General features: G+C 43.0%; 1 protein-coding gene across 3 annotated transcripts in view; it reads left to right on the top strand.

Annotated features, from left to right (window-relative positions):
- Positions 1 to 21013: 21013 nt before the first annotated feature.
- The window catches only part of LOC101474785 (scavenger receptor cysteine-rich type 1 protein M130), a 60357-nt gene continuing 55920 nt past the window's right edge, over positions 21014 to 25450 (top strand). For all 3 annotated transcript variants that reach the window (XM_076886230.1, XM_076886229.1, XM_076886228.1), the window contains exon 1: positions 21014 to 21726. The gene's annotated coding sequence lies outside the window, so the exon portion shown is untranslated. The remainder of the gene's footprint in view (positions 21727 to 25450) is intronic.

Below are 25450 nucleotides of genomic sequence, written 5' to 3'. Positions count from 1 at the left end.
AAAAAGCACCGAAATAAAGCTGAGAAATCATAAATCAGTCTGGTTACCACCGTTTATGCCATAATGGCACCGGATACCGGTACCCATCCCTACTCTCCGGATGCTCCTAATTTTATTCTTCGTGATTTTAACAATTGTAATCTTAAGAAATCACTGAACAATTTCTTTCAATATGTCACTTGTCCTACAAGGCATAACAAAACGCTGGATTTGTGTTATGGACCAATTAAGGGGGCATATAAGTCTGTGGCCAGACCTGCACCAGGTTCTTCGGATCACAATGTTATTCACCTCCTCCCTGCTTACAGATCTGTGATTAGGAGGGAGATGGCCTGTGTCAAGTGGACTAATGTCTGGACAAAAGACAGTTGTGTTGCCCTTCAGGGGTGTATTGATCGCATTGACTGGTCCTTGTTCCAAGACTGATTTCTGATTTGGATGAACTCACTGATGTGGTTCCTGAGCACCTTGGAGGGCAGTCGGAAGTCTCTCAAGCATCTGAGGTGGTAGAGACGCTGACGGGCCTTTTTCACCACGGTGTTGATGTGACCTGTCCAAGGCTTCAGCCATGAGGAAAACTGACTAACAACGCAGTGACGTGGGATCAATCCTGGTTTTAGGACCAACGCTAGGGAGGAAATACATGAACATACAACACAAGCACACACAGTTATTAAGTGTCAAACATGCAACACAAATGGTTTAAAAAAACAAAACAAAACTGAATAAAATAAAAACCAATAAAAAGTGAATGTAAAATCCAAATCTCCAAAAGGGTAAAAAATACAAACTGGTGAACTTGAATCATCAAACTTGCAAAAAGTAACCAAAAAGCAGTTCATGAGGACACACAGAAACAGACGGCGATAAAGGCAAATCGACATTGTCTTTATTGACAGAAGGAAAATGAAAGTCTCCCTGGTACTTATTAGGCTGTCAGTGTAAAATGTTCCTTTCTTGAGCAGTGCTGTTGAAATCATGTTTTAGTTATGTAACACCTGCTGAGTATAGTAGGGTTAAACTTATAAACTAGATTCGAGAGGAGTAAAATAAATTTGAGAGAATTGAGTGTTGAACAGCCGGCAGCTTTATTACAATGTTACAATGGTGCAATAACCCAATGTATACAGCACAGAAAATTAACAGAAGATCAACAGAAAAGAGCACTCTTTCGAAAATAACAACAAAATAAAATAAAATGAGTAGTCTCTTTAGACCTGACTCCTGATGAGCAGGATATTGGGACTTCAACAGTTTCCCAGAGAAACAATCTGTATCAAGTAAGCAGTTTTTGCTCTTGCTTATTTGAAATCCTGCGATTCGAAGTAATTCAGACTGTAGCTCTACTCCTGCATCCAGAACAGCTGGCCACACTGCTTTTGGATTCGCCAAGAGTTTTCACAGGGTCTGGCTCGCCATCCATATCCAGAACCACTTCAGATCCAGGATCACAAAAAACCAGTCTGCACATACAGTACAGAGCAATAAACAAAACAGTTCTTAACAGTTTTTCTAAATAAAACAAGATCTCATAGAGTTTTCAAAATCAAGTACACTGTTGTTTTAACATTGTTCTGTCTCTATGAATTCCATTTGTACTGCTTTACAGCATTACAATCAATTGTATTTATATACCCCTTTTTAAGGCATATGTAATCACATCATGAAATGTTTGTAATGTAAGTAGTTTTACATAACGTATTTACATGAATCAACCCATAACTGAAATGACAAAGTGCAGAAAAAAACACTGGACAACATTTATGGCTAAAAGAAAAGTGCATCCTGCATTAGTTTTGCGCATTTGTGAAGATGCCCAATCAAATAGACAATAAAATAAAATACGACACTCCATTTCACACACAATTCAAGTACTCCGGCTGGCTTTAGCTTTGTTTGTTTTTTTAGACAATACAGAATTTTCACTGTTGCAGTTGTTACCACATGTAAAATTAGCATAGATTTTCCTGCTAACTTATCATTTTTAGTAACTCACCGGAGTTCCCAAGAAACAAACACACGCTCTGCCTGGTTTTGGTCGAGAGTAAAACACATAAAGGCCTCTGAAAAGTACATAACTTTAAGTTAGAGACTGTAAAAAATACTTTATAACACTTATTTTATACCGAAAGACTCACTGTGTAGCTTGTTAATTGCTCTTGGGTGTCTTGCTCCATTTTGCCTAGCTTAATGCAGCAACGTGCTTTTGTTGCATTCACTGAACTACGGAAAATCAAAGTGTGTTCAAGGGGTGTCGGAAATAATAATACAAGGTAAAAAACAAGAAAATACTAGTAACCATGTCTATAGGGATTACAGTTACATTAATCTTTTTTTCTTTACCATCTTTGGGAGAGACTCAGCTGATGTTACTCTGCACTCTGTTCTAGGATGCCCTCTGGACCCAGTGGAGGTGGTGAGTGACAGGAGAACGGCGGCTAAGCTGTCATCCCTGATGGACAACATCTCCCACCCCATGCAGCAGACTGTGACAGCACTGAGCAGCTCCTTCAGTGGGAGACTGCGGCACCCACGGTGTGGGACGGAGAGATTTCGCAGGTCTTTCCTCCCCACTGCTGTCAGACTCCATAATAAAGACTTTAACTGATCAAGCACACACATCCATACATATGCAATAATACTAAGTGCAATAATCCTTTCTGTCATCGTTGTATTTTTACTCAGTTGTATATAGTATTTGTATTCTATTTTTATCTTATTGTATATTTATTTTATTTTATTCTACTGTATATAGTATTTTATTTTATTCTATTCTGTACAGTTGTGTACTGTATTTATTCTTATTGTATTCTAATTTTTGCCTCATAACTTTTGCACTGTCCACTCCTGCTGTGACAAAACAAATTTCCCACATGTGGGACTAATAAAGGTTATCTTATCTTATCTTATCTTATCTTTAAAAGTTTTTGCATTATCAGACAAAACAAGAGCTGCTTTGAAATAATCAGATCACTTTTACACACTTCCTGTCATTCACAAATTCTCTCTTCACTTTAAACTCTGAACTTTTCACCACTAATAACAGAGCACTTCTCCTTCTGCCCTTCTCATTAATCTGATGACCTTTGCCCGGCTTTATCATAGAGAATGCATGGCTGCAACGCTCTCACAAGAAAGAAAATGATCTTTTCTACATAATTTACTCAATACCAGTGGCTCATTGTTACAGGGCTGTTATTAACTGACTGATTCAAGCTAAAATAGGCACATTTGCTGGATTCAGTGTGTTGTGTTACAAGGTTCTATAATAAGGGAAGAAAATTAGTACATGCTGTTACCCTGTCAGACCAGGGGTGTCGCTAATGAGGCTGGGTAAGAGAAAGAGGAGAAGAAGAAAGTAGAGAGCGAGAACAAGATGGAGCTCCGCTGTAAAGCCTAAAATAAAGTGTTGAACCCAGACGTCGCCTCCGCTGCCTGATTATGTAACCCTGGTTAACATAGCTAACAACAAATAAAAGCCTGTTAGTAAAAACAGTCATAAGAAATATATTACAGGTGATAAATAGTCAATAAATAGATCATAATGGTTAGAAAATTCATTAAAAACATCAGCAATGATATAATTCATGGTATAGGATTTCATTTGTGTTTAAAAACATGTTAAAAGGGTACAGAACTTGCTAATTCATGGTGTTTTATGTTAATTCAGGTAAAATGGCTAAAATATGTGTTGAGACTCTTATTGTGAAAGGGCACGCTGCAGCGTGACTCCTGTGATTAGCCACACCCAATCGGGTTGTTCCTTCTTTTTGATGCTCCAGAGGGAGAAATGTAGACAGTCCTTGCAGAGCTGCTGCTTAAATGAGTGAAAAAATAGTAAAAATAAGCCAAAAATCTACTTAAAGCCATTTTTGTACTCTGGAGAATGTATTTTTGTTTTTCCGACCTGTCCTTGCCTTGGTGACGTTGTGAACATAACCGAACGGGACTTGGTGAGTTCAGAAATTGTCTTTTATTTCATGCAAGAAATTTTTGTTGTATTATATTGCTCATTTCATGCAAATGGAGAGCCAAGGTAGCAGATTTATGTTGTTTTATGTTAAAAACGGTGGGTTCGTGCTTAAACGACACACAGGCTGCAGTTCAAAGGCCTTTGACGGTGTTTCAGCGCGCCATATTGGCATCACCTCATTTACGGCTAAATAAGCTGGAAAAAACGGACTTTTACTGTTATTTAAGGGCTACCCGTGTGTTATTTTCGAATGTTTATGCACTTTATTTTGTTGTTATGGTAGGCCATTAAGGTTTGGATCGGGAAATGCCGAGCTAGAATCGGAGTTTGATCCGCTGAGCGAGAAACAAGATGGCGAGCCACCCACGGACCCATTGAACTGTACCGAGCAGGAAAAAGGAAAACGCCCCCTGCTGGACGTTGAGCTCTTTCGCTGATAAAACTGGTAGGATTAATCCATACACCTCTGCAAAAGAACAGCGGACTTTTCAAAGCACTGGATAATCATTCGGAGTAATTCCAGGACTAATAGTTAAAGGACACAAAGACAACTTTCTTTTGTTTATTTGTTTGTTTAAGGGATTTATTCAGCCTTTTGCTGAATTGTTTTCAGTTTTACATTTATTTATTTATTTTTGTAATTTATTTTGGTCAACCTTACATTTTAATGCTGTAATGGTGTTAATGGAAATGTAAATACTTTTGTTGGGTTAAAACAAAATAAGAACTGGTTGAGAATTTAAAGGTGAACCTAGACCAAGATTAAATTAAATCTTGGGCCTAAAGAACTGAACTTGATTTAAAATAACACAGTGTTAATGCAAATAGATCAAAGGATAAACTTGAACTTAGAACTTGAAATAAATAAAACAATAACCTAGGTTGAAAATAACATCCTTCTAAAGCCAAATAAAAGGTTTTGAGATAAATAGGATGAACTGACAGAACATACTGAACTAAGAAGGGGAAAGAAAACATCTTGTTTTCCTTAAATGTGTGATGTTGAATGTTTTATGTAATGTGTCTATAACTGTCTATTCTCTGTCTTCACAAAATAATAAGCCGGCAATTTAAACGTATTTACTGGTCTGTGGTCTTTATTACATGCTACGCTCATTACTGCTCTAGTAGTCGAACCTAACTGGTCCTAGTATACTGTAACGACTCCAGAAGTGTTACAATTACACACCCAACAAATTGGCGACGAAGATGAGCGCTTCAGTGCCGAGCCCACCGCCCTTTTTGCAACATGCGGGTGAGCCGCCAATACCGTTTATGACGTGGCGCAAATTCTTTGAGAACTACATGCTAGTGATAAATGCTACGGGAGATGCATGGCCGGAGGCGAGACGACGAGCCATCTTATTACATTGCTTGGGACCAGAGGGACAACGACTTCTACACACTGCCGAATCAAGGTACAACGTTTGCTGAAGCCATGACTGCGCTTGAAAACCACTTTGTCCCTAAAGTGAATGTAGTGGCATGCAGGCACACATTCAGACAGCGAGTTCAGCGGGCTGATGAAACGGTGACCCAGTATGTTGCCGCCCTCAGAGCGTTAGCTGTGCCATGTGGTTTTGGAATAATGGAGGGTGAAATGATTCGGGATCAACTTGTTGCTAATGCTAATCTCAGTGTTGTTAAAGAAAAATTGCTGCTGGAGGAGGACCTTACATTGGACAAGGCAGTTACTATTGCATGTCAGGTGGAGGCTGCGGTCAAGAATGCTACACTCCTCTCTGCTGCACCCACGGCCCAGACTGCGGCAGTACAAGCTGTGGAGGTGAAGGACGCACGTCTTCGGGGAAAAAGAGGAGCGCGACCGGCTCAAGCTCGGGGACCTACATCTAAAGAATGGCACAAAAAGGCAAGTGATAAAGAGCAACAGCGTCATTGTTTCAGATGTGGATCCGAGAAACACCTGGCTAATGATAAAAACTGTCCAGCAGCAACAGTAAAATGTGATAAATGCAACAAAAAAGGGCACTTCGCCAGAGTTTGTAAATCAGCTGTAGCAGTGGTCAGGGAAGTAGTTGTTCCTGAGTTCACAGTTTTATGTGTCAATGATCACAAACTGATGACTGCAGCATGTGATAAGATTACATGCAAAATGAACATTGAAACACCACAGGGAAACTCTCAGGTTCTGGAGTTAATTGTGGATACAGGAGCTTCAGTATCTATCCTCCCAGAAGCCATCTACAAAGAACATTTTGCACCCTGCGCTTTGACTGAACCGAAAGTTAAGCTTGTCACTTATGCAAAAGGTGACTTGCCTGTCATTGGCTGCCTACAGGCTTCAGTGAGGGTTGCAAACAATGACAGAAAAGTGCCAGGATCATTCTTCATAGTTAAAGATGGATCACCGTTGCTGGGGTTGGACTTAATTAAAGCACTTAACATTGATATCATTGCTGGAAAAGTCATCAACAAAGGAGAGGATCCTGCAAGAGGAGCACCAGCCAGTAAACAAACATGCATGGTGAATAACATTGATTCCTCTTCTTCCCATCATCTCGGAGCTGTTAAAGGGTTTATCCACAAAGTTCAAGTGAACAAGACAGTACAGCCAGTTCGTCAAAAACTGCGGCGTCTACCACTCAGCATACGTGAGGAGGTGTCAGCTGAATTGAAACGTCTACTCCAAGCAGGCATCATCGAACCAGTGGATGCAGCTGAATGGGTGAGTCCTCTGGTGGTTGGAAGAAAAAGTAAGGGAGACTTAAGACTTTGTGTGGATCTGCGTGAACCTAACAAGAGTGTGATCATGGACTGTTACCCTCTTCCTCACATGGAGGATTTGTTCGCACAGCTGGCTGGGGCTACACATTTTAGCCAGATTGATTTAAGTTCAGCTTATCACCAACTGCCTCTTCACCCTGATAGCCGAAGCCTCACAGCATTCATAACCCATGAAGGACTCTTCCGGTTTACCCGAGTTCCATTTGGACTTGCTTCAGCCCCTTCTGCCTTCCAAAAGATGATGCAAACAGTCCTAAAAGACCAGACAGGAGTACAGAACTACTTGGATGACATAATAGTGTATGGACATTCCAGAGAAGAGCATGATGAACGGTTACAGGCTGTCCTCCAACGCCTGAAGGATGTCGGTCTGCAGATCAACTTCAACAAAAGTTCATTTGGACAGACATCTATTCTGTTCTTGGGACACGTCATTTCCAAGGATGGCCTGAGCCCCAGCCCAGACCACCTGACTGCCATTGCCAAAGCCCCTGCACCACAGGACATGGCTGCTCTTCGTTCCTTCTTAGGCTTGACTTCGTGGTTCAGCAAATTCCTAGCAAACTATGCAACTGTGGTTGAACCACTCCGTGAGTTACTTCGGACAAGTCAGACAGCTGAACTTCAATGGACTGATACAGCAAATGAAAGCTTCAACAAACTGAAGGAAATGCTACTAAAAAGCCCAGCACTGGCAATCTTCAACCCAAATCTGCCAACGTTCATCACCACTGATGCGTCAGATTATGGTCTTGGAGCTGTTCTGACCCAGATCAACTCAAACAATGAGGAACGTGCTGTTGCTTTTGGCTCCCGCACCCTGTCCCCAGCCGAGAGGAAATATTCAACAATTGAAAAAGAAGCCCTCGCCTGCGTATGGGCCGTTGAAAGATGTAGGACGTACATATGGGGACGGAGATTTACTCTGAGAACTGATCACCAGGCCCTCACCACCCTGTTAAGCACTAAGGGGATGAACAGAGCTGGCATGAGGATAGCACGTTGGTCAGCCAGACTGATGTGTTTCCAGTATGACTTAGAGTACCGTCCAGGAAGCCAAAATGTTATAGCTGACTGTATGTCCCGTGTTCCCCTGCATACCACAAACACAAGTGAAGACTCTGAACAGGACTTAATCACAGAGATTGCTGAAAATTCAAATTTTATTTGTCACGTACACAGTCATACACAGTACGATATGTAGTGAAATGCTTGGACAACTGCTCGTGACCTAAAGAAAACAAAAAAGGAAAAGGCTATGAATAAGATAGGAAATAAATATGAAAAATTAAAAAGGGTAAATTTAACTAGGAAGGAATAAAATATAAATTAAGGTTAAAAATGAAATAACTGTACAACACAAATTAGAATGAAGGGTAAATTTAACTGGGAAGAATAAGATAAAATATATAAATTAAAGTTGAAAATAAAATAACTGTACAACAAAATACACAATACACAATATAGAACTATATAAGAATGTATGAAGAAATATAAATATAAATAAATATATACACAATAACAGCAGCTGTACAAGTATTAACCGGAAATGAAGAATATAGTGACCAGTGTTGTGCAAAACCAAAGTCCAGAAAGTCCAGTGTGTGTGTAAGAACCATATGTGTGGGTCAGTACTGTGAGGTGGTGTGATTGAGAGACCGTATCGCCTGCGGGAAGAAGCTCCTCCTCAGTCTCTCTGTGTTGGTCTTCAGGGAGCGGAATCGCTTTCCTGACCTCAACAGAGAGAACAGTCTGTTGTTGGGATGGCTGAGGTCCTTCACGATCTTCCTGGCCTTGGTCCAGCACCGCCTGCTGTAGACTGAGTGCAGGTCAGGGAGCTCGGAGCGGATGGTGCGCTCAGCTGACCGCACAACCCTCTGTAGAGCTCGTCTGTCCTGCATGGTGCTGTTCCCGAACCAGGTTAAGATGTTTCCCGCCAGGATGCTCTCTATGGTGCACGAGTAAAAGTTCCTGAGCACCTTGGAGGGCAGTTGGAAGTCTCTCAAGCGTCTGAGGTGGTAGAGACGCTGTCGGGCCTTTTTCACCATGGTGTTGATGTGACAGGACCATGACAGGTCCTGCGTGATGTGAACTCCGAGGTATTTGAAGCTGTCCACTCTCTCCACTGGGCACTCGTTGATGACGGGGGTCTGGTAGTTCCTCTCCTGCTTAGTGCTGAAGTCCACTATCAGCTCCTTTGTCTTACTGACGTTTAGAAGGAGGTTGTTCCTCTGGCACCAGTTCTCCAGATTCCTAATCTCCTTCAGGTAGGCCGTCTCGTTGTTATCAGAGATCAGGCCCACCACGACGGTGTCGTCAGCAAACTTGATGATGGTGGTGGAGCTGGTAGTGGCCACACAGTCATATGTGTACAAAGAGTACAGCAGGGGGCTCAGAACACACCCCTGGGGGGCTCCAGTGCTGAGAGTGGTGGAGGCTGAGACATGTCCGCCCATCCTTACTGCCTGTGGTCTGCCAGTTAGGAAGTTGGAGATCCACTGACACATAGATGAGCTGAGTCCCAGATGCTCCAGCTTGGTGGTGAGTGTGGAGGGAATTATGGTGTTAAATGCAGAGCTGTAGTCTATGAAGAGCATTTTAACATAATTCCCCCTTCTAGTGTCCAAGTGAGTGAGTGATGTGTGGAGGAGATGAGAGATGGCATCGTCTGTGGAACGATTTGGACGGTAAGCGAACTGTAGTGGGTCCAGTGTGTCTGGTAGTGAAGAAATGATGAAATGATGAAGTCTCTGACCAGGCGTTCAAAGCACTTCATCACTACTGAGGTGAGGGCTACAGGGCGATAGTCATTGAGAGAAGCAGGGTGGGGTTTCTTCGGGACAGGAACAATGATGGACTCTTTGAAGCATGTGGGGATCACCGACTGAGATAGAGAGATGTTGAATATCTCAGTGAACACAGGAGCTAGCTGGTATGCGCAGTCTCTTAGGATACGACCTGGGATGCCGTCTGGTCCTGCTGCTTTCCTGGTGTTCACTCTCTTGAAGGCTCTCCTTACTTCATGCTCGGAGATGACGAGCACGTTTCCGGTGCTGGCAGTATCTTCCTGTCTGCAGCCGTTAGCGCCGCTAACACTAGCATTGTTGGAGACCTTAGCTGCAGCCTCGAAGCGAGCATAGAAAGTGTTCAGCTCGTCTGCCAGAGTCACGGCCGCGTTCGTCATACCGGTTGTTGGTGCTTTATAGTCCGTTATTGTCCTTAGTCCCCGCCACAGGCTCCTAGAGTCACTCTGTTGGAGTTGTGACTCTAGTTTCCTCCCGTAGCGCTGCTTCGCCTCTTTCACCGCCCTCCGCACGTTATATGACGCGGCTTTGTACGGGTCCATGTCCCCCGTCATGAGTCCCGTGTTGTAGGCAGCGGTGCGGGATCTCAGAGCGTCGCGGATGGTTTTATCCACCCACGGCTTCTGGTTGGGAAACGTTGTGATAGTCTTTGTCTCCACGGTATCATCCGCTAGTTTCCCGATGAATCCCACAACCGCTTCCGTAAACACGTTGACGTCATCGTCGGAGCTGTTTCTGAACATGCCCCAGTCTGCGTCATCGAGTGCGTCCTGTAACGCGGCCACCGATTGATCCGTCCAGCGCGCGACCTTCCTCTGAACCGGAACTTCCTGTTTCAGCCTTTGTTTGTATTTTGGCATGAGGAAGATGGCGGCGTGATCAGATTTGCCAAACGGGGGGCGGGATTGTGCCTTGTAGCCGTCCTTGACCGTAGTGTAGCAGTGGTCCAGTGTCCTTTCACCCCTGGTGGGGCAGGTGATGTGTTGATAAAAGTTCGGCGCTGCGCGTTTGAGGTTGGCGCTATTAAAGTCCCCCGTCACAATAAGCGCAGCGTCCCGGTGTTGTGTCTGGTGCTGTGTGAGTGCCTCATGCAGCTCGCATAAGGCGGTGACCGTGTCCGCTTGTGGTGGAATATAAACGGCACTTACAATGACCGATGTAAATTCCCGAGGTAGATAAAAAGGACGACACATGATGGACAGTAGTTCCAGATTTGGTGTGCAGGAGCGTGTGAGAGGAACAACGTTCGCACTGTTGCACCAGTTGTTGTTCACCATTAAACACACGCCGCCTCCCCTTGACTTCCCCGAGTTCGTGTCCTGTCCATGCGGTGAACCGAGAAGAACTCGGCCGGCTGGATGGCGTGGTCCAGCACCGCTGGGTTCAGCCATGTCTCGGTGAAGCAGAGGAGATTGCAGTCCCGAATGTCTCTCTGGAACTTTACCCTGGCCCTGAGGTCGTCAAGCTTGTTCTCCAGTGACTGGACGTTGGCGAGCAGGATGCTAGGCAGAGGTGTGCGGTGTGCATGAGCTCTCAGCCTGTTCCTGACGCCGGCTCGCTTCCCTCTAGGCCGCCGCCGCTTCCCTTTGTTCTCCCTCGAGATCTCACTCGGCCAGCTCGGATCCGGAGTTAAAAACTTCGAATTGTGAGTACATTGTATACCAACAGAAACAAGAGTGTCACTGTCATACCTAATGTACCCAATGGTGATGATTTTGCCGATTTAGAAACGCTGAAAACTAACTTAAAAAACAAAGACAAAGAAAAAGTGGTCGGAGCAGTCGTGACGGCAGCCGACCTCACCGGCGCCATCTTATTCATCCTCATCTTATTTCTCCTCAGCTAACAGCGCTTCCACTGGCTGACTTCAGAGCAGAATGTGAAGACTGTCCTGAATTAACAAAACTAAGACAGATCGTTCTTTCGGGCTGGCCGAAAGTAAGAAAATCCTTACCAGATGATGTCAAACCCTACTTCCTGGTCCGACATGAACTGGCAGCAGAGTCACCGCTGATATTTAGAGGAACACGGCTGATTGTTCCCAAATCTCTGCGAGGAAAAGTAGTGCACCTAGCCCATGAAGGACATCAAGGCATGGTCCGAACCAAACAACGCCTGAGAGATCTGTATTGGTGGCCAAACATGGATGAACTGGTCCACGAAATATTGTCCACATGCACAACCTGCCAATCGTGTGACAAGACTGCAGCTGTTTCACCTGCACCGTTACAACCCATCAAATTCCCAGAGGGTCCGTTTCAACATGTTGCTGTCGACATTGTTGGTCCGTTTGAACAAGGAACCTATGACTGCAGGTTTGCCATCACACTAGTTGACTATTTCAGTAAGTGGCCTGAAGTCGCATTCACACCAAACGCCTCAACTGCGACAGTGATTGCATTCCTGACTTCCATTTTCGCCCGTGAAGGAAACCCTCATGAAATTACAACTGATAATGGTCCACAGTTCACCTCAGCTGCCTTTGCTGAGTTTCTCGCTGAAAGGGGCATAAAACACATCAGGACAAGCGTTTATCATCCTCAAGCAAATGGATGTGTGGAGTGCTTTAATAGAGTACTGAAGGACTCCATACAGACAGCACAAGCTACTCAGCGACCATGGAAAACTGTGGTTACAGAACTGCTTCAAAGTTATCGAGCGACTCCCCACGCTACAACCGGTGAGTCCCCTTTCCAGCTCCTCAGAGGAAGAGCCATGCGGACTAAACTCAACATTCTGCCACCACCAAAGGATGCTGGACAATATGACCACATCAGATCCAAAGTGACATTGACACAGAAAAGAAGTGCACTTTATACAGACAGAAAGAGAGGTGCTAAACCTACTAAAGTGACTGTGGGTGCGTCAGTGAGAGTACGAAAGCCATTCCATGTGGGAAAAGGAGAGCCACAATACACCAAGCCGCTGGAGGTACAGCAGCAGACGGGTGAGAGTTCTTTCATCCTCAGCGATGGGAGAAGATGGAATGCAGCACGTCTCTCACTTGTCCCAGAGAACTCAAAACACACACAAAGAGCTGATACAGAGACAGAAAACATCAGCTCAGCACAGACTGCTACACGTCCCACACTGCAGAGGGACAGACAACCACCAAGATGGACAAAAGACTTTGTTATGAAATAGTTCAGAGGTAAAAAGAAAGGAGAAATATGCAGATGTGAGAAATGACTGTGAAGGGAAAGTGCATTTGAGTTTCATTAGTTATCTTTAATTCCAGCTGTGACTTCTGATAAGCTGAGAAGAGGGCACATGGTTGTTACTGTTGATTCAGGGTTGATCCGGGGCACGTTTACTTTGCCATTACAGTTCTTTTATCAGGATATATATAATACTGTTCTGAAGTTACTAATTCCCTCAAAAGTAAAGGCTGTCGAATGGTTCATGTTGTGCTACAAGGGAAAGAGTATTATTTGAGAAAAGGGGGAGATGTTGTGTTACAAGGTTCTATAATAAGGGAAGAAAATTAGTACATGCTGTTACCCTGTCAGACCAGGGGTGTCGCTAATGAGGCTGGGTAAGAGAAAGAGGAGAAGAAGAAAGTAGAGAGCGAGAACAAGATGGAGCTCCGCTGTAAAGCCTAAAATAAAGTGTTGAACCCAGACGTCGCCTCCGCTGCCTGATTACACACCCAACACAGTGCAAAGTATTTCTGAGTGATTACCTTTCATAAACATTTCTGCCCTGATGACTGAGATCTCTTCTTCCACAGGACACGAGTGTTTGATGAGGAAGAAAAAAGATCATACGCTCTACATTTCTTAGGGGGCCCGGAGGCCAGTACATAGATGTAGACCCAAATGCAGGTACAGGTACAGGGAGCAATGGTAAGGTTTTTTCAAGACTCTTTGTTTAGCTAACACAAGAGAAAGAAAACATAGGAAGGAGCTTGCTAGAACAACTCTCAGGTGCACTGTGAACAAAGGGAGAGGTTGATTAGTAATGGGCTGGGAAGGTGGAGAGTAAATGGAGAGACAGATGGTATAATGGCTTACATAGCAGGTGGAACGCTAAGGTTTGAGGGGAGGTGCAGAGGACCGGGTGAGTGTCCAGTAACAGGTGTAAGCGGAGAGTGTCCAACCTGGTAAATCCAGTGATCCAGAACAGTGGTAGGCAGGAGGGTAGGAATTTGAGGAATTGTTAGCCTGTGGACTTGAAGAAGTTCCAGAGTGGTGACTAGCATCCAGGTAGGTATGCAACTTTAGTTAGTGCGTAGGGAGAATATGTGAGCACAAGAAAAACAAGGTAAGTCAAGCAATGACTTCTCGCAAAAAAAAATCATGGTTTTAGTAACGCAGTAACGCAGTGTGCTTACGGGAAAGTAAAGTGATCTAATTACCTTTTTTGCAATAGTAATCCCTTACTTTACTCGTTACTCGAAAAAGATAATCGGATTACAGTAATGTGTTACTGCCCATCTCTGCACCCAGGAGAGGAAACAGGAACGTCATGGAAAAATAATGACTCACTCAGAACATTACCACCTTCATATTTTGTCATTAGTCTGTATATCCATATACAAAATACAATAAAGTTAAGTGTTGGATTCATTTTGTTTTTGTTTTTGGAACTAAAAAGACAAACTGGAGCTGTACCTTTAACCCCGACCTGCTGTCACAGTTTTATATTCTTTTCTTTCATTTTATTGAATTCTTATTTTCTTCTCTTTGACTTGTTCAATCAGTCAGTCACAGGGAGATTTTTGAGATTTCTGGTGTAAATATCTCATAAAAGCCATGCAGGGTCACTCTAATCAAAACCTCAGACTCAAACATCTCTACATCCTCTACAGTGAAACATCACGTTCACTCCACAAGACACGACATCCACAGCTGCAGGTTAGACCAAGTATAGTTGTAACACCTCAAATAACTCATGTGCAGATCCAGATCTCTCATTTTTGTTTTGCACATGTATACTAGCATCCTCTTTGACTGTGGAAAAGTCTATGGCACAGGTGTCAAACTCCAGGCCTTGAGGGCCGGTTTCCTGCAGGTTTTAGATGTGTCCTTGATCCAACACAGCTGATTTAAATGGCTAAATCACCTCCTCAACATATCTTGATGTTCTCCAGAGGCCTGGTAATAAACTAATCATTTGATTCAGGTGTGTTGACCCAGAGTGATATCTAAAACCTGCAGGACACTGGCCCTCGAGTTTGACACCCATGGTCTATGGGTTTGTCCGATCTGAACGAATAAAGTTACGTTGAAACCAAGCACACCATTGTTTTTCTTGTGACATTACCAATACGTTTGATGTGTCACATGGCCCTCTTCCTATTGAAAAACCAAAAGTTGTATCCAGGATGGCCGACTTCTAAATGGTCACCATGGTCACCACCAATCTTGAGGAGTTTGCCCCCTCACATATACTAATGTGCCACAACTTTAATATCACCAACCATTCCCATGTTATTACGGTGTATCCATATAAATGGCCCACCCTGTAGAAGACCTCAAAATCTATTGAGGAGGGAAGGTCCGAGTAGTTGAGCATTCCTGTTGATATCTGTGCCCAATACATGAAAAAGAAAAGAGAGCTTATTGAGCAGTGTTCTGCTTTCTGCTGTTTTGGGTTAAGCTGAAACTGAAACTCTTCACATAAGCCATTTCTCTGCAGATGATCTGTTAGCTGTTTGACAACTACTCTTTGAAGAATTTTTTAGACAAAAGGAATTTAAAAATGTGTTTATGCATTATCAAAAAAAGTTTTTCATGCATTTGTGGAAAAAGTCAGAGGTCAGCATTCCTGGTTTAAAATTATTCATATTAATTAATTAAATTAATAAAACTGAAAATAACAATGTATAGAAATCTATCTGACTTGAGCCCTTTTTTATTTAATACTATAATTTTAAATGACAAAAAAATAACTGCATTTAATATTTAATATTTTGTTTGATTTTTTTGTACGTCACACCATAGAACACATTTGGGTTATAACCAGTGTTGGTCAAGTTACTTGAAAAAAGTAATCAGTAACTACTTACTGATTACTTCCCCCAAAAAGTAATCCCATTACTTTACTGATTACTTATTTTCAAAAGTAATTAATTACTTAGTTACTTAGTTACTTTTTAAAAACACAATTTACAACCTGAATAGGTGATAAAGCGATAGATCTTTCATCCCAATTCTACTTTTTCTGCATAATCCATCATAAAAAATGTAATCAAATGGAAAAGTCTCTTTTTTAAAACTTGTTTTATTAGTTTTAATCTTTTAACTTTATGGATCAAGCAAAAATTTAATTATATGCACCATTCTCTGACTGGAAGAAATTTGTTTAACATTTAAACCTATTTTCTGCACATTCCAGCACATAAATTATTTTTTTTGTGTGTGTGTGTGTTTACACTCAGTCTTTCAAATAGATGCAAGTAAAACACAGCAGAAAATAAATAAAGTCAAAGACTCAGCGGTCCTTTTGCTCAATTTTCACCTGTAAAGCAGGCTGCACGCTCATACTCTCTCCCGCACTCGATATATGATCCACTGTTGATCTGCACACAGCTCTTGTCACGAACGTCGCACTCGCTTACGTCACTGTCATGAGACATTCTTGCAAAAAAAAAATCATGGTTTTAGTAACGCAGTAACGCAGCGTTCCTACAGGAAAGTAACGGTAATCTAATTACCGTTTTTGCAATAGTAATCCCTTACTTTACTCATTAGAAACTGTAAATAAATTGGCAATAAACAGTAATTTTCACAAATATTAGAAAATGTTTTTTATCAGTTCTAAAATTATCTTTTCTAAAAATGATGATTTTACATGTACCAATATAATTAATATAAAGGGCTACTCTGTTACAGCTCATTTGTCAACTACTATAATAACTGAGCAACATTTGAACTATTTCAGGGTTTTCTGTTGAATTGTGAAATTCACTACATCCGCAGAGATGTCAATTACTGCTGAAGGTAGATGAGTTTAAATATCTGGGGGCAACCATCCAAACATAAGAGGGGAAGAAGAGAGGTGGAGGCAGGGTGGAGTGTCAGGGGGGGACTTATGACAGAAGGAGAGCAGCAAAAGAAAAAAGGAAGTTACAAAAAGTGAGTCTGAAAAAAGAAGCAAGAGAGCAAAGCTGGGTGCGTTTTCTTTTAAACTATTAAATACTTCAACTAATGCAGATGGTTAATCAAATAACATCATCAAAATAAAACTCTACCTAGAAGCTGGTCTAAACAAAAGAAGTCAGAACAGTTAAATGATCAGCAGCCTCCTCGACACAGAGCACAAGGAAGCAGCTGTACAGTGCCGTACGTGCAGTACAGAGACTGACTGTGTCCCAAAACCTCAGCCGCATCCTTCAGAGAACCCAGCCTTTGCGGTCGAAGTGGGCTGGGTCCTTTGCAGACCAAGAAGACAAGAAGTGAGAGGCTGTGAAACTGGACGGTCTAGCCCTCAGATTTGCATCACCAGCTGACTCAGTTTAGTTTAACAAACTCAGCCGTCTGCTCCTTGCTATCTAAAATATAACAGGATACTGGAGTAAATTCTCGACCATCTCACACTTCTGTTTAATCAGTTTTCTGTTTGACATTTATTCAGCTGTGTGAATTAATAAAGTTTTATTTAATCTAAACTAACTTTAATCTCAGCCAAACAGATTTACTCAGGGACAAATAAAACACTGAGAAAAAGCCAAACGATAACCTTTTTAAGTTATCTAGATGACTTGTATATCATGTTTAACCTAATTAGCGAAAGACGGGGGGTTGACAACGATGTGCCTGTTCTCACCGGCTCTAGTCATATTTGAAGTTTACACACCTACATCATCGCCTAAAATTTTTTTTAAAGTTTATTTTGTGAACCAGAAAGAGTAATAAGAGTAATATTAAAAGTAAGTTGCTGCCACCATTGTTGGAAACTGGAATTGGCTGGGCTGTGCTATGAATTCTGGGATAGGTTGGGCCATGAAGGATACACCCGACTCTTCCTTCAAATTCAGGGAAATGAAGGACGCATTTGTCGGCCACATTTGGAGCAGCCTTCACATTGGGACAACCTTTGTTGCATTACTGCAACGTAATTGGTCTACAAACGCAGGCTCCGAAGGATACAGCCTAATTCAGGGTCTGCATCCCTCAAAGTCACATCTGAAGCTTATCAAACTTTTGATTTCCATGTGTGACAACTGCAAGTGTCCAGAGTGAGGACAGACTGAGGGACCCACTGCTGCACATCATCTGTGAGGCTTTGCACCCCTGATGATCCACCAGGACAAACTCAGCAGTGTGTGAGGAAGAGGAGGAGGAAGAGCCAGCAGCAGCTGACAGATGGAGAGAATAGATAGACTGTTCCCTGTTTGTGAAGGACTGCTAGGAAAGTTTAAATAACTAATTGTCTGTCCTGAATCAGTCTTATTAGGTAATATTCAAATAATTTTATCATTCCAGTGTTTTCAGTGTGGGAGAAAGTACTCAGGGCCTTCAAGTTACACACTATGAAAGGCAGCAACAAGTTTAATGTTCAGAAACCTAAAGTATGTATCAGCAGCAGAATGGAGCTAAAAATAAATGTTTGTTTCAGTTCTATGAAGCTTTGAGTATTTTGGATTAGTAGCACTGCTGTGTTTGTTGCATCATATTGCTGTAATTGTTTATATGCTTTATATATTCTGAGGTAAGTTGATCTATAGTGTTACATCATATTCTATAAGGATGTTATGTGTTTGTATACTTTCTGCCCAGTTTGACCCATTTAGCAGAAGTCAGCCTGTTTAAGGCTCTGATATCTATTCTGTATGACTTAAAGCAGTTATGACATGGTCTGATTTTCTCACCCAATAAAGGAATGTTTAATATATCAGTCTACTCTTCATTCTATCAGGAATAGTTTTCACAGCTCGTACATTTTCATATATGTAAGCACTGAGCCAAATTTAGTAATGCAAAGATATTAAAAGAACAATATTTGTGTCCTGTTTATTATACATCTATATATACACTGTAAAAGATACTTGTCTTTGAGTGAAGATTTAAATAACTGCAACTTAAATCTTTACTTAAGCTCATTATTTGAAACCGAGTTCAAATTCAAATTGATATTTCACCCCAAATATAAAATTTTACATGCATATTATATAGAGATTGAAATGTGACGTCATTCAGGGGTAAAACCGCAAAGGATTCTGGAAACTCGTGGCAAGAGGTACTAGCGCACGCAGGCTTTCAATTGAAATCAGTCACACAGCGATAAAAAGAAACACAAAAATGGCAAGAAGCTGTTGTATTATTAACTGCAATAGCCGGTCGCATGACAGCCACGGGAAGCCGACGGGTAAAGAGATCGGTTGTTATCGGATTACGACGTTTAAGAGAAATTGTTCGAGCCATGTTTCCGAAGTAACAAAGAGGCGACGGATGGCCTGGATTGCTGCCATTCAAAGACCAAATATAACGTCCCAGAACACTCCAGCTCACAGGTTAGTCTGCTCCAAGCATTTCCACAAAGGTCAGTCTTCTGTTGTAGTTAATGCGTCATTTTTCTTAACATAATTGGTGATATAGGTTACAAGCAAGTCTGGCGCTGAACAGAAATTGTCGCGCTATGCTCCTTTGTTTATTGTGCATAAATAGTGAATTGTCCTGACATGATATTGTGTTTCACTTCTGTTATTATGGTACATTGACAAAAACATATACTTTTATTCACAGGGTAAAACAGTTGTTTTGTATCACTAATTGCCCAGTACGATTACAGCATACAATATTATTGTCACTGCTACATTTCTGTGATGGGTACCAGAAATTATTTCCACTACTAATTAATTACCGTTGAGCTCAAAGGTCCTATTAATAAACGGTTAACAAATGTGTATTTATGATGACGATTTGTGAGACTGGTAAACTTATGATACGTACGATGGTCTTTACTTTCTAAACGGTGCATTTCAAGGGCCTGTACCCATCCGTCGGTAAACTGTCGTCAGTAAAGATAGCTGACTTCATCTAACTAGCAAATGTTGTCCAGGCTACGTTGGTGATGCAGTTTTTTTTAATGTGTATGATATTTTTGTCATGCAATTTTAAAGCCGGTCCTACAACCGCATCCAAGAATAACATGCAGCTTATCTCAGAACTGTCGGTGAAAATTATTCTTGGAGCTAGGTTTAATTGAGCTGTATTTTAAAGAGGTGCAATTTCACAATTTGTGTATATTTTCTAAGTTCACTATTTCGTCATGTGTTGAGAAAAACACAGATTTAAAAATTACATGGTCTAATATTTACATTTAGCATAACTGCAACATGCTTTTTTCCAGTGTGTGAATGTGTGTGTGAATGGGTGGATGACTGGATATGTAAAGCGCTTTGGGGTCCTTAGGGACTAGTAAAGCGCTATACAAATACAGACCATTTACAAATACAGACCATTTACCATTTTTTTTTTTTTTTTTTAAAGACTCGAAAGGACTTGAAATTCAAAATTTCAGACTTGTGACTTGACTCGGACTTTTACACCAGTGACTTGAGACTCGACTCTGACTTGCCTGACATTACTTGAGACTTGACTTGAGACTTGAGGATAAAGACTTGAGACTTACTTGAGACTTGCAAAACAATGACTTGGTCCCACCTCTGGTTCCTGTGCTACTGCGAGTGTAAATACTGCTCCTCCCCCCTCTGCTCAGCACAAGCACAAGGCTCACGTGCAGAGTGAAGCGACAAAAAGTGCAAGAGAGAGTGTGAGAGGGAAAAGAAACAAAAACAAAAAAACACAGCTCCCAATAAGGAGATTTCACTTCAATGCGTCGGCTCTAAGACGCATTGGTTCGCTACCGACACATAACTAATACAAACTCTGAAGCACGTAAAACTCCAAAACACGTGAAACCTCCAAAACAGATACAAATTCCAAAACACAATGGAGGTGTTCCAGGATGCTAGGGGTAGTGTTGAGCTTTGGTTACCTAGTGGCTACACAAGCCAGGACGTATAGGAATATATATGAGTGTTTGTGTATAAATACACACACAATAGACATATGCTTCCAATTGTGTAATTTAAGTGATCTAGGTAGCTCTGTTTTGGAAGTTCAGTTAACGCTAGCAACGTGTTTTGGAGTTTATACGTGCTTTGTCTCTAGGGGCCACCATATATATTTATATAAACATATATAAATAAAACCACATTTGTTTACATTAGTAATTCCTTTGGTGCACAATTTTATATTGTTGTCGATAATAAATTAATTAAAACAACAAAACAACCCAAAGAGCCAGTTGGGAGCTGAAAGAGCCGGCTCTTTTTAGTGAGCCGACCCGAAAGAGCCGGTTCTCTAGAAAGAGCCGGAATTCCCATCACTATCTGACACTGGAGCTCTTCTCTCTCTGGCATGTTTGCTAAGTAGAAACAGCTGCTCAGAGAGGTGGTACCAAAGGCTGGACAGAGGGCAGGACCCACCCACACAGCCAAACACCACAGCAGGCTCTGCTAGAGCCATAACAGACAGTAGTGAGAGCTGCTGTGATGTGTGGCTTGGAGACAGTTGCACTGACAAAAAGACGGAAGGGCGAGCTGAAGATTTAGATATGAGTTCATCAGAGGGACAGCTCAGAGTCAGAGAGGCTGAAAGGGTCTGGACATGTGCAGAGCAGGGAGGGAGGAAATACTGGAAAAAGGATGATGAAGATGGACGTGCCAGGCAGCAGGAAGAAAGACAGCTGAGAGTCTGAAACAAGGGAAAGTTGCTACTGGCTGAGGCTGAATGTGTTCTTTCTTCTCAGCTTGGATGCTCTGTTTCATTCCTGCTGATGAAACCTTCATAGGATCAGCCTTTGTTTTCTCTCAGAGCTCCAACCAGCACCATCAGCAGCTGTTTGACATCAGAGGCAAAAATAAAACCATGAAGCTATTCCTTCAGAGAACCTCAATACTTTAAGAAAGGGGTGCAAAATGCACAGCCATCCATTCAAACGTTCTGCTGAGGCTCAGATGACACACTATATACGTCTCACATAGTTTCAGTGGGTGGTGCTTTTATATTTCTGCTGCAGTGTAAACAGACAGGTCCACAGCACAGCGGTCTGAGGAAGGAAGCGAGCAGTGCAGACAGAGACAGAACAGACAAAATACAAGACTGATCTGTGAAGCAGCTCTGTCCTCTACAAAGCTCTGCTCTGAATATCTGAGTCTGTTTGCTGATCTCTTTTCCTTGAATCCTTCCACGGGTGAGTCCTTAAACTGTTTGGTTGTTTTTCAGGTTTAATTGTGTTTCTGTGTTCCCATATGGTTCCCACAGTTAATCCATCACTCCTCTGGGACTGAAGCAACAGATTACAGTTACTGAAACAGTGTTGATGTTTTTGTAGACTATTTTTTACAAACTGGCATTTAATTACTTTACTTTGTAATATTTAAACTGATGCTTATTAAACTTCTGTGCGGCTTAAATTGCAGCAGTCAGAGAAAAAAAAGGCAAAGGAACACCAAAGCAAACATTAAGTAAGAGGAAATTCATGGCAGTAGGTCAGATTCTTATAAATGTTAAACTATAAAAGGTCTAAATCCATCACTTATAACCATCAATTCTCTAAGTTTGTACTTGATTAAACTTTAGTACATTTTTTACTGTTAACTCCACCAAAATCAAACATGTGGATCTGCTTGTCGACCGTGCAGCTGAAAGAAGCTGAATTCCAAAACAAAATCTTTGCACAGAACAAACCTTCTCAAGAGACCTCAGAGTATTTTCATGTGTAGGTCATTAATTTCCTTTCATGTCAGTAACAGCTGCACAGCTGTGAGGCCAGAACACACAAGCGTGGGCTCAGGGACACTCAGGAAATCTTTAAAACACAATAAATACCTTTATCCTGAAAAATTCCGGTAAGTATTCTCACGTTCATTAAAAACAGTCAGTTAATAACAATCTTAATAAGAGTGATGCTACTAAGTAATGAAAAAAATATTTCTGTTTTTTGCTTTTGGATTCTTGTATTTCTGGTGTTTGGAGTTCTGAGTTTTGTATGACAGCAGTTGTTTCCTGTTGTTTAGTCTCTGTCTCTGCATCATGTTGCTTATCCTGACATTTGCTGTTCTTCCCTGTTTTCTGGACTTTGGATCTTCATTAACCACAATGAAAGTGGATTTTTTTATCAATTCAGTCTGTCACAGACTCTGAATTTGTGACCTCATGAAAGTTTTTGATAAAAAATGTGTGAGTAGAGGCAGAAAGTAAAGTGATGTCATATGTTTTTAAAGTCTATTTTAAATTCCATAATACACTGGAGGGTTTTTTTAGAGCAATTTATCACACCCTGCCATTGTGAAACATTGCAGTAAAACATGGTTGTGAAAGTAAAGTACAATTGTTGTCCTTTAAAGCTTCTCTGGTTTTTAAAACAGTTTGCACATGCATAGCCATATTTTCTTCATCCATTTCATATTTTTGCATTATGCGGCCTTTGTTAAACCCCTCTGTAGCCACTAACTTCCTAAATGTGTTCGGCTGGTGCCAATTGACCATACCTAGTCAGGTTTGGATAAAAGCATACTTGTTTAACACACAGAAGAAACCCCAGTGACAAGCTTGGAGCTTCCTGTTCAGGCTGTAATCACAAGAACATTACGTTACAGCTGTTGACCAATTGCTTTGACAAACCTGTGAGGCAGTAAAAAAATAGGGAAGCAGGCATGAAGCAGGTGTGGAGGAGATCAAAACTCCAGACATCCAGAGGCCCCCAGAACACAAGAGACCAAGGAAGACCAACAGAGGGGCAGCTGCGCCACTGTCCCGGAAAGAGCTGAGGAGAGTCCCAGATGAGGGCTCACTCAGCAGCCGCGGAGCAGAAGCCAGGGGGAGTTGCAGTGACGTGCCCGTGAGCTCCGCCGGCAGCCAGCTGCACCTGAGTGACCGAGCCCCAGGCCGAGAGGCCGGGGGCACCCCACCTCCGAAGTGGCCCGAGCGAGCCCCAGGCTCCAGGCCCCGATAAGCGGCCGCCAAGGAGTGAGCCGGTGTGTACCTGGACGCCCATCCCCGGACACAAAGAACCACCAACGCACCGATGTCTGAGGGGGTCCACCACTGGCAGGGGAAGTGGTGGTAGGGGGAGATAGGCCTCCAAACCTTGGAGGGCCTGAGATGTCCCCAGAGAGGTGGCGCCTGACACCCAACCTGACATATAGACACAGACATACAGGCACACACAGATACAAACATCCATTCCCACCCTCATGCTCTCATATGCACTTACTCCACACTCAACCAACGTGGAGACAGACATAAAGAGACGCTGTACACACGATCACACTCCCCAAGCGTACTCTACAAACCGGGTCTAGGTGCCCCCGCCCCTGGAGGGGGGAACTGCACCTAGACCCAGGTGGTGTTTCCCTTTTCCCTGCGGTGGGGGGAGGCAGACCGCCCCGACTCCGCAGCAGCAGGGAGGCTCCACACTCCAGACCGCAGTCGGACGGCCAACTCCTCCTCCTAGTCCCCCCGCTCCAGCAGGTCGCAGAGAACGGGGGTGAGAGAAGACTCCAAACCTCCCTCCACCCGCTCATTGTAGTGTTGATGCATGTGTGTTTTAAGGTGCATTTAAAATCCAGGAGGGCATGGAGCTACCTGCCAGAGAGCAGCAGGTAAGCGCATGGTCCCTCCTGCTAGCCCTCAATGTCTATGTGTATTTAAAATTGAGAGGTGGGCAACGATGCCAGGGGTGAGGTGTACACCCTGATGGTACTTTGGACTCCGTGTATCGTGCCCACCCCCAAGATCCTATATGTATGTGTAATGAGAGTGTGAGTAATGTGAATGTCTAAGTTGTGGGATAAAATTGAGGCAGAGGCAGCCAGAAGGGGACAGGGGGGGGGGGGGGGGGGGGGGGGGTAGCCTCCTCTGCACCCTGGTGACATACCCCTACTCCAAGGCCCTGCATGTGTGGGTGGTTGTGGTGGAGCGGGAAGAGGGAGGCAGCTGGAGATGGGGAGGGAAGGAAGGGAGGGGCAAGTGACCCCTCCCTGGGGCCAGCTCCCCCGCTGACCCCAGTAGGCACCCCCACACTCCGCGACCCGCCAGGGAAAGGGGGCCCAGGCCCATCCAGACCAGGGCCCAGTGCAGCAGCGCCGCCCGGCCCCACAGAGCCCGGGACAGTCCACCCAACCCCACCACAGAGAAAACTGCACCCACCCCACCATCCACTCATCTTCCAGACTACATAAGACAATAAACACCCAGGCTGAGATCTTCCTCCACCTCTCCTGTATCTCCCCCTCCTGCAGAGGGAGCTCCTGAGGAGAGGAAAGCTCCTGCAAGATGTGACAATCTCCCCCACCAGTTGAAGAGCCCCCCAGGTGGCTCGATGCACCGGCGGCACCCTGCTCCAGGGCTGGGCCCCCATGCACCCACCCGCCCACAACTCCGGCAACACACCAAAAAAAAAAAAAAAAAAAAAAAAAAAAATAGGGAAGGAGAGCTGCCTGACTGTTGAATGTGGTGTAGCTTGTTGCTCACAAGGGGCTAACTGATTACTGGGCTTCTCTCTCTAATGCTATAGGGTCTTTATCTTACGATATAAAACACCTTGAGCTCACTGTTGTTGTGATCTCATGCTGAAGGCACTCCAATCATGTAGTCAGGAAAACAATATCATCAACAAAGGTATAGAGTATAGATCCACAGTTTTGCTAAACCAGACAGACTATCATGAAAACATTTTGTCACTGCTTAGCGACAAAATACTTATAAGCACCTGAAACAACATCCAAGTTGTAGATACAGGAAGAGGGCGATAGATTGAAGCAGTTAGAACAGGACAACACTATTGACTAGAGATGGACCGATCCGATATTACGTATCGTATCGGTCCGATACTGACGTAAATTACTGGATCGGATATCGGAGAGAAATAAAAAATGTAATCCGATCCATTAAATATCAAAAAAGCACCTCAC

Source organism: Maylandia zebra, linkage group LG7 (genome assembly GCF_041146795.1).
Source record: "Maylandia zebra isolate NMK-2024a linkage group LG7, Mzebra_GT3a, whole genome shotgun sequence".
Taxonomy (NCBI): Eukaryota; Metazoa; Chordata; class Actinopteri; order Cichliformes; family Cichlidae; genus Maylandia; species Maylandia zebra.
Note: the sequence above shows the minus strand (reverse complement) of the source record. Positions and strands in the feature narration are given on the sequence as shown.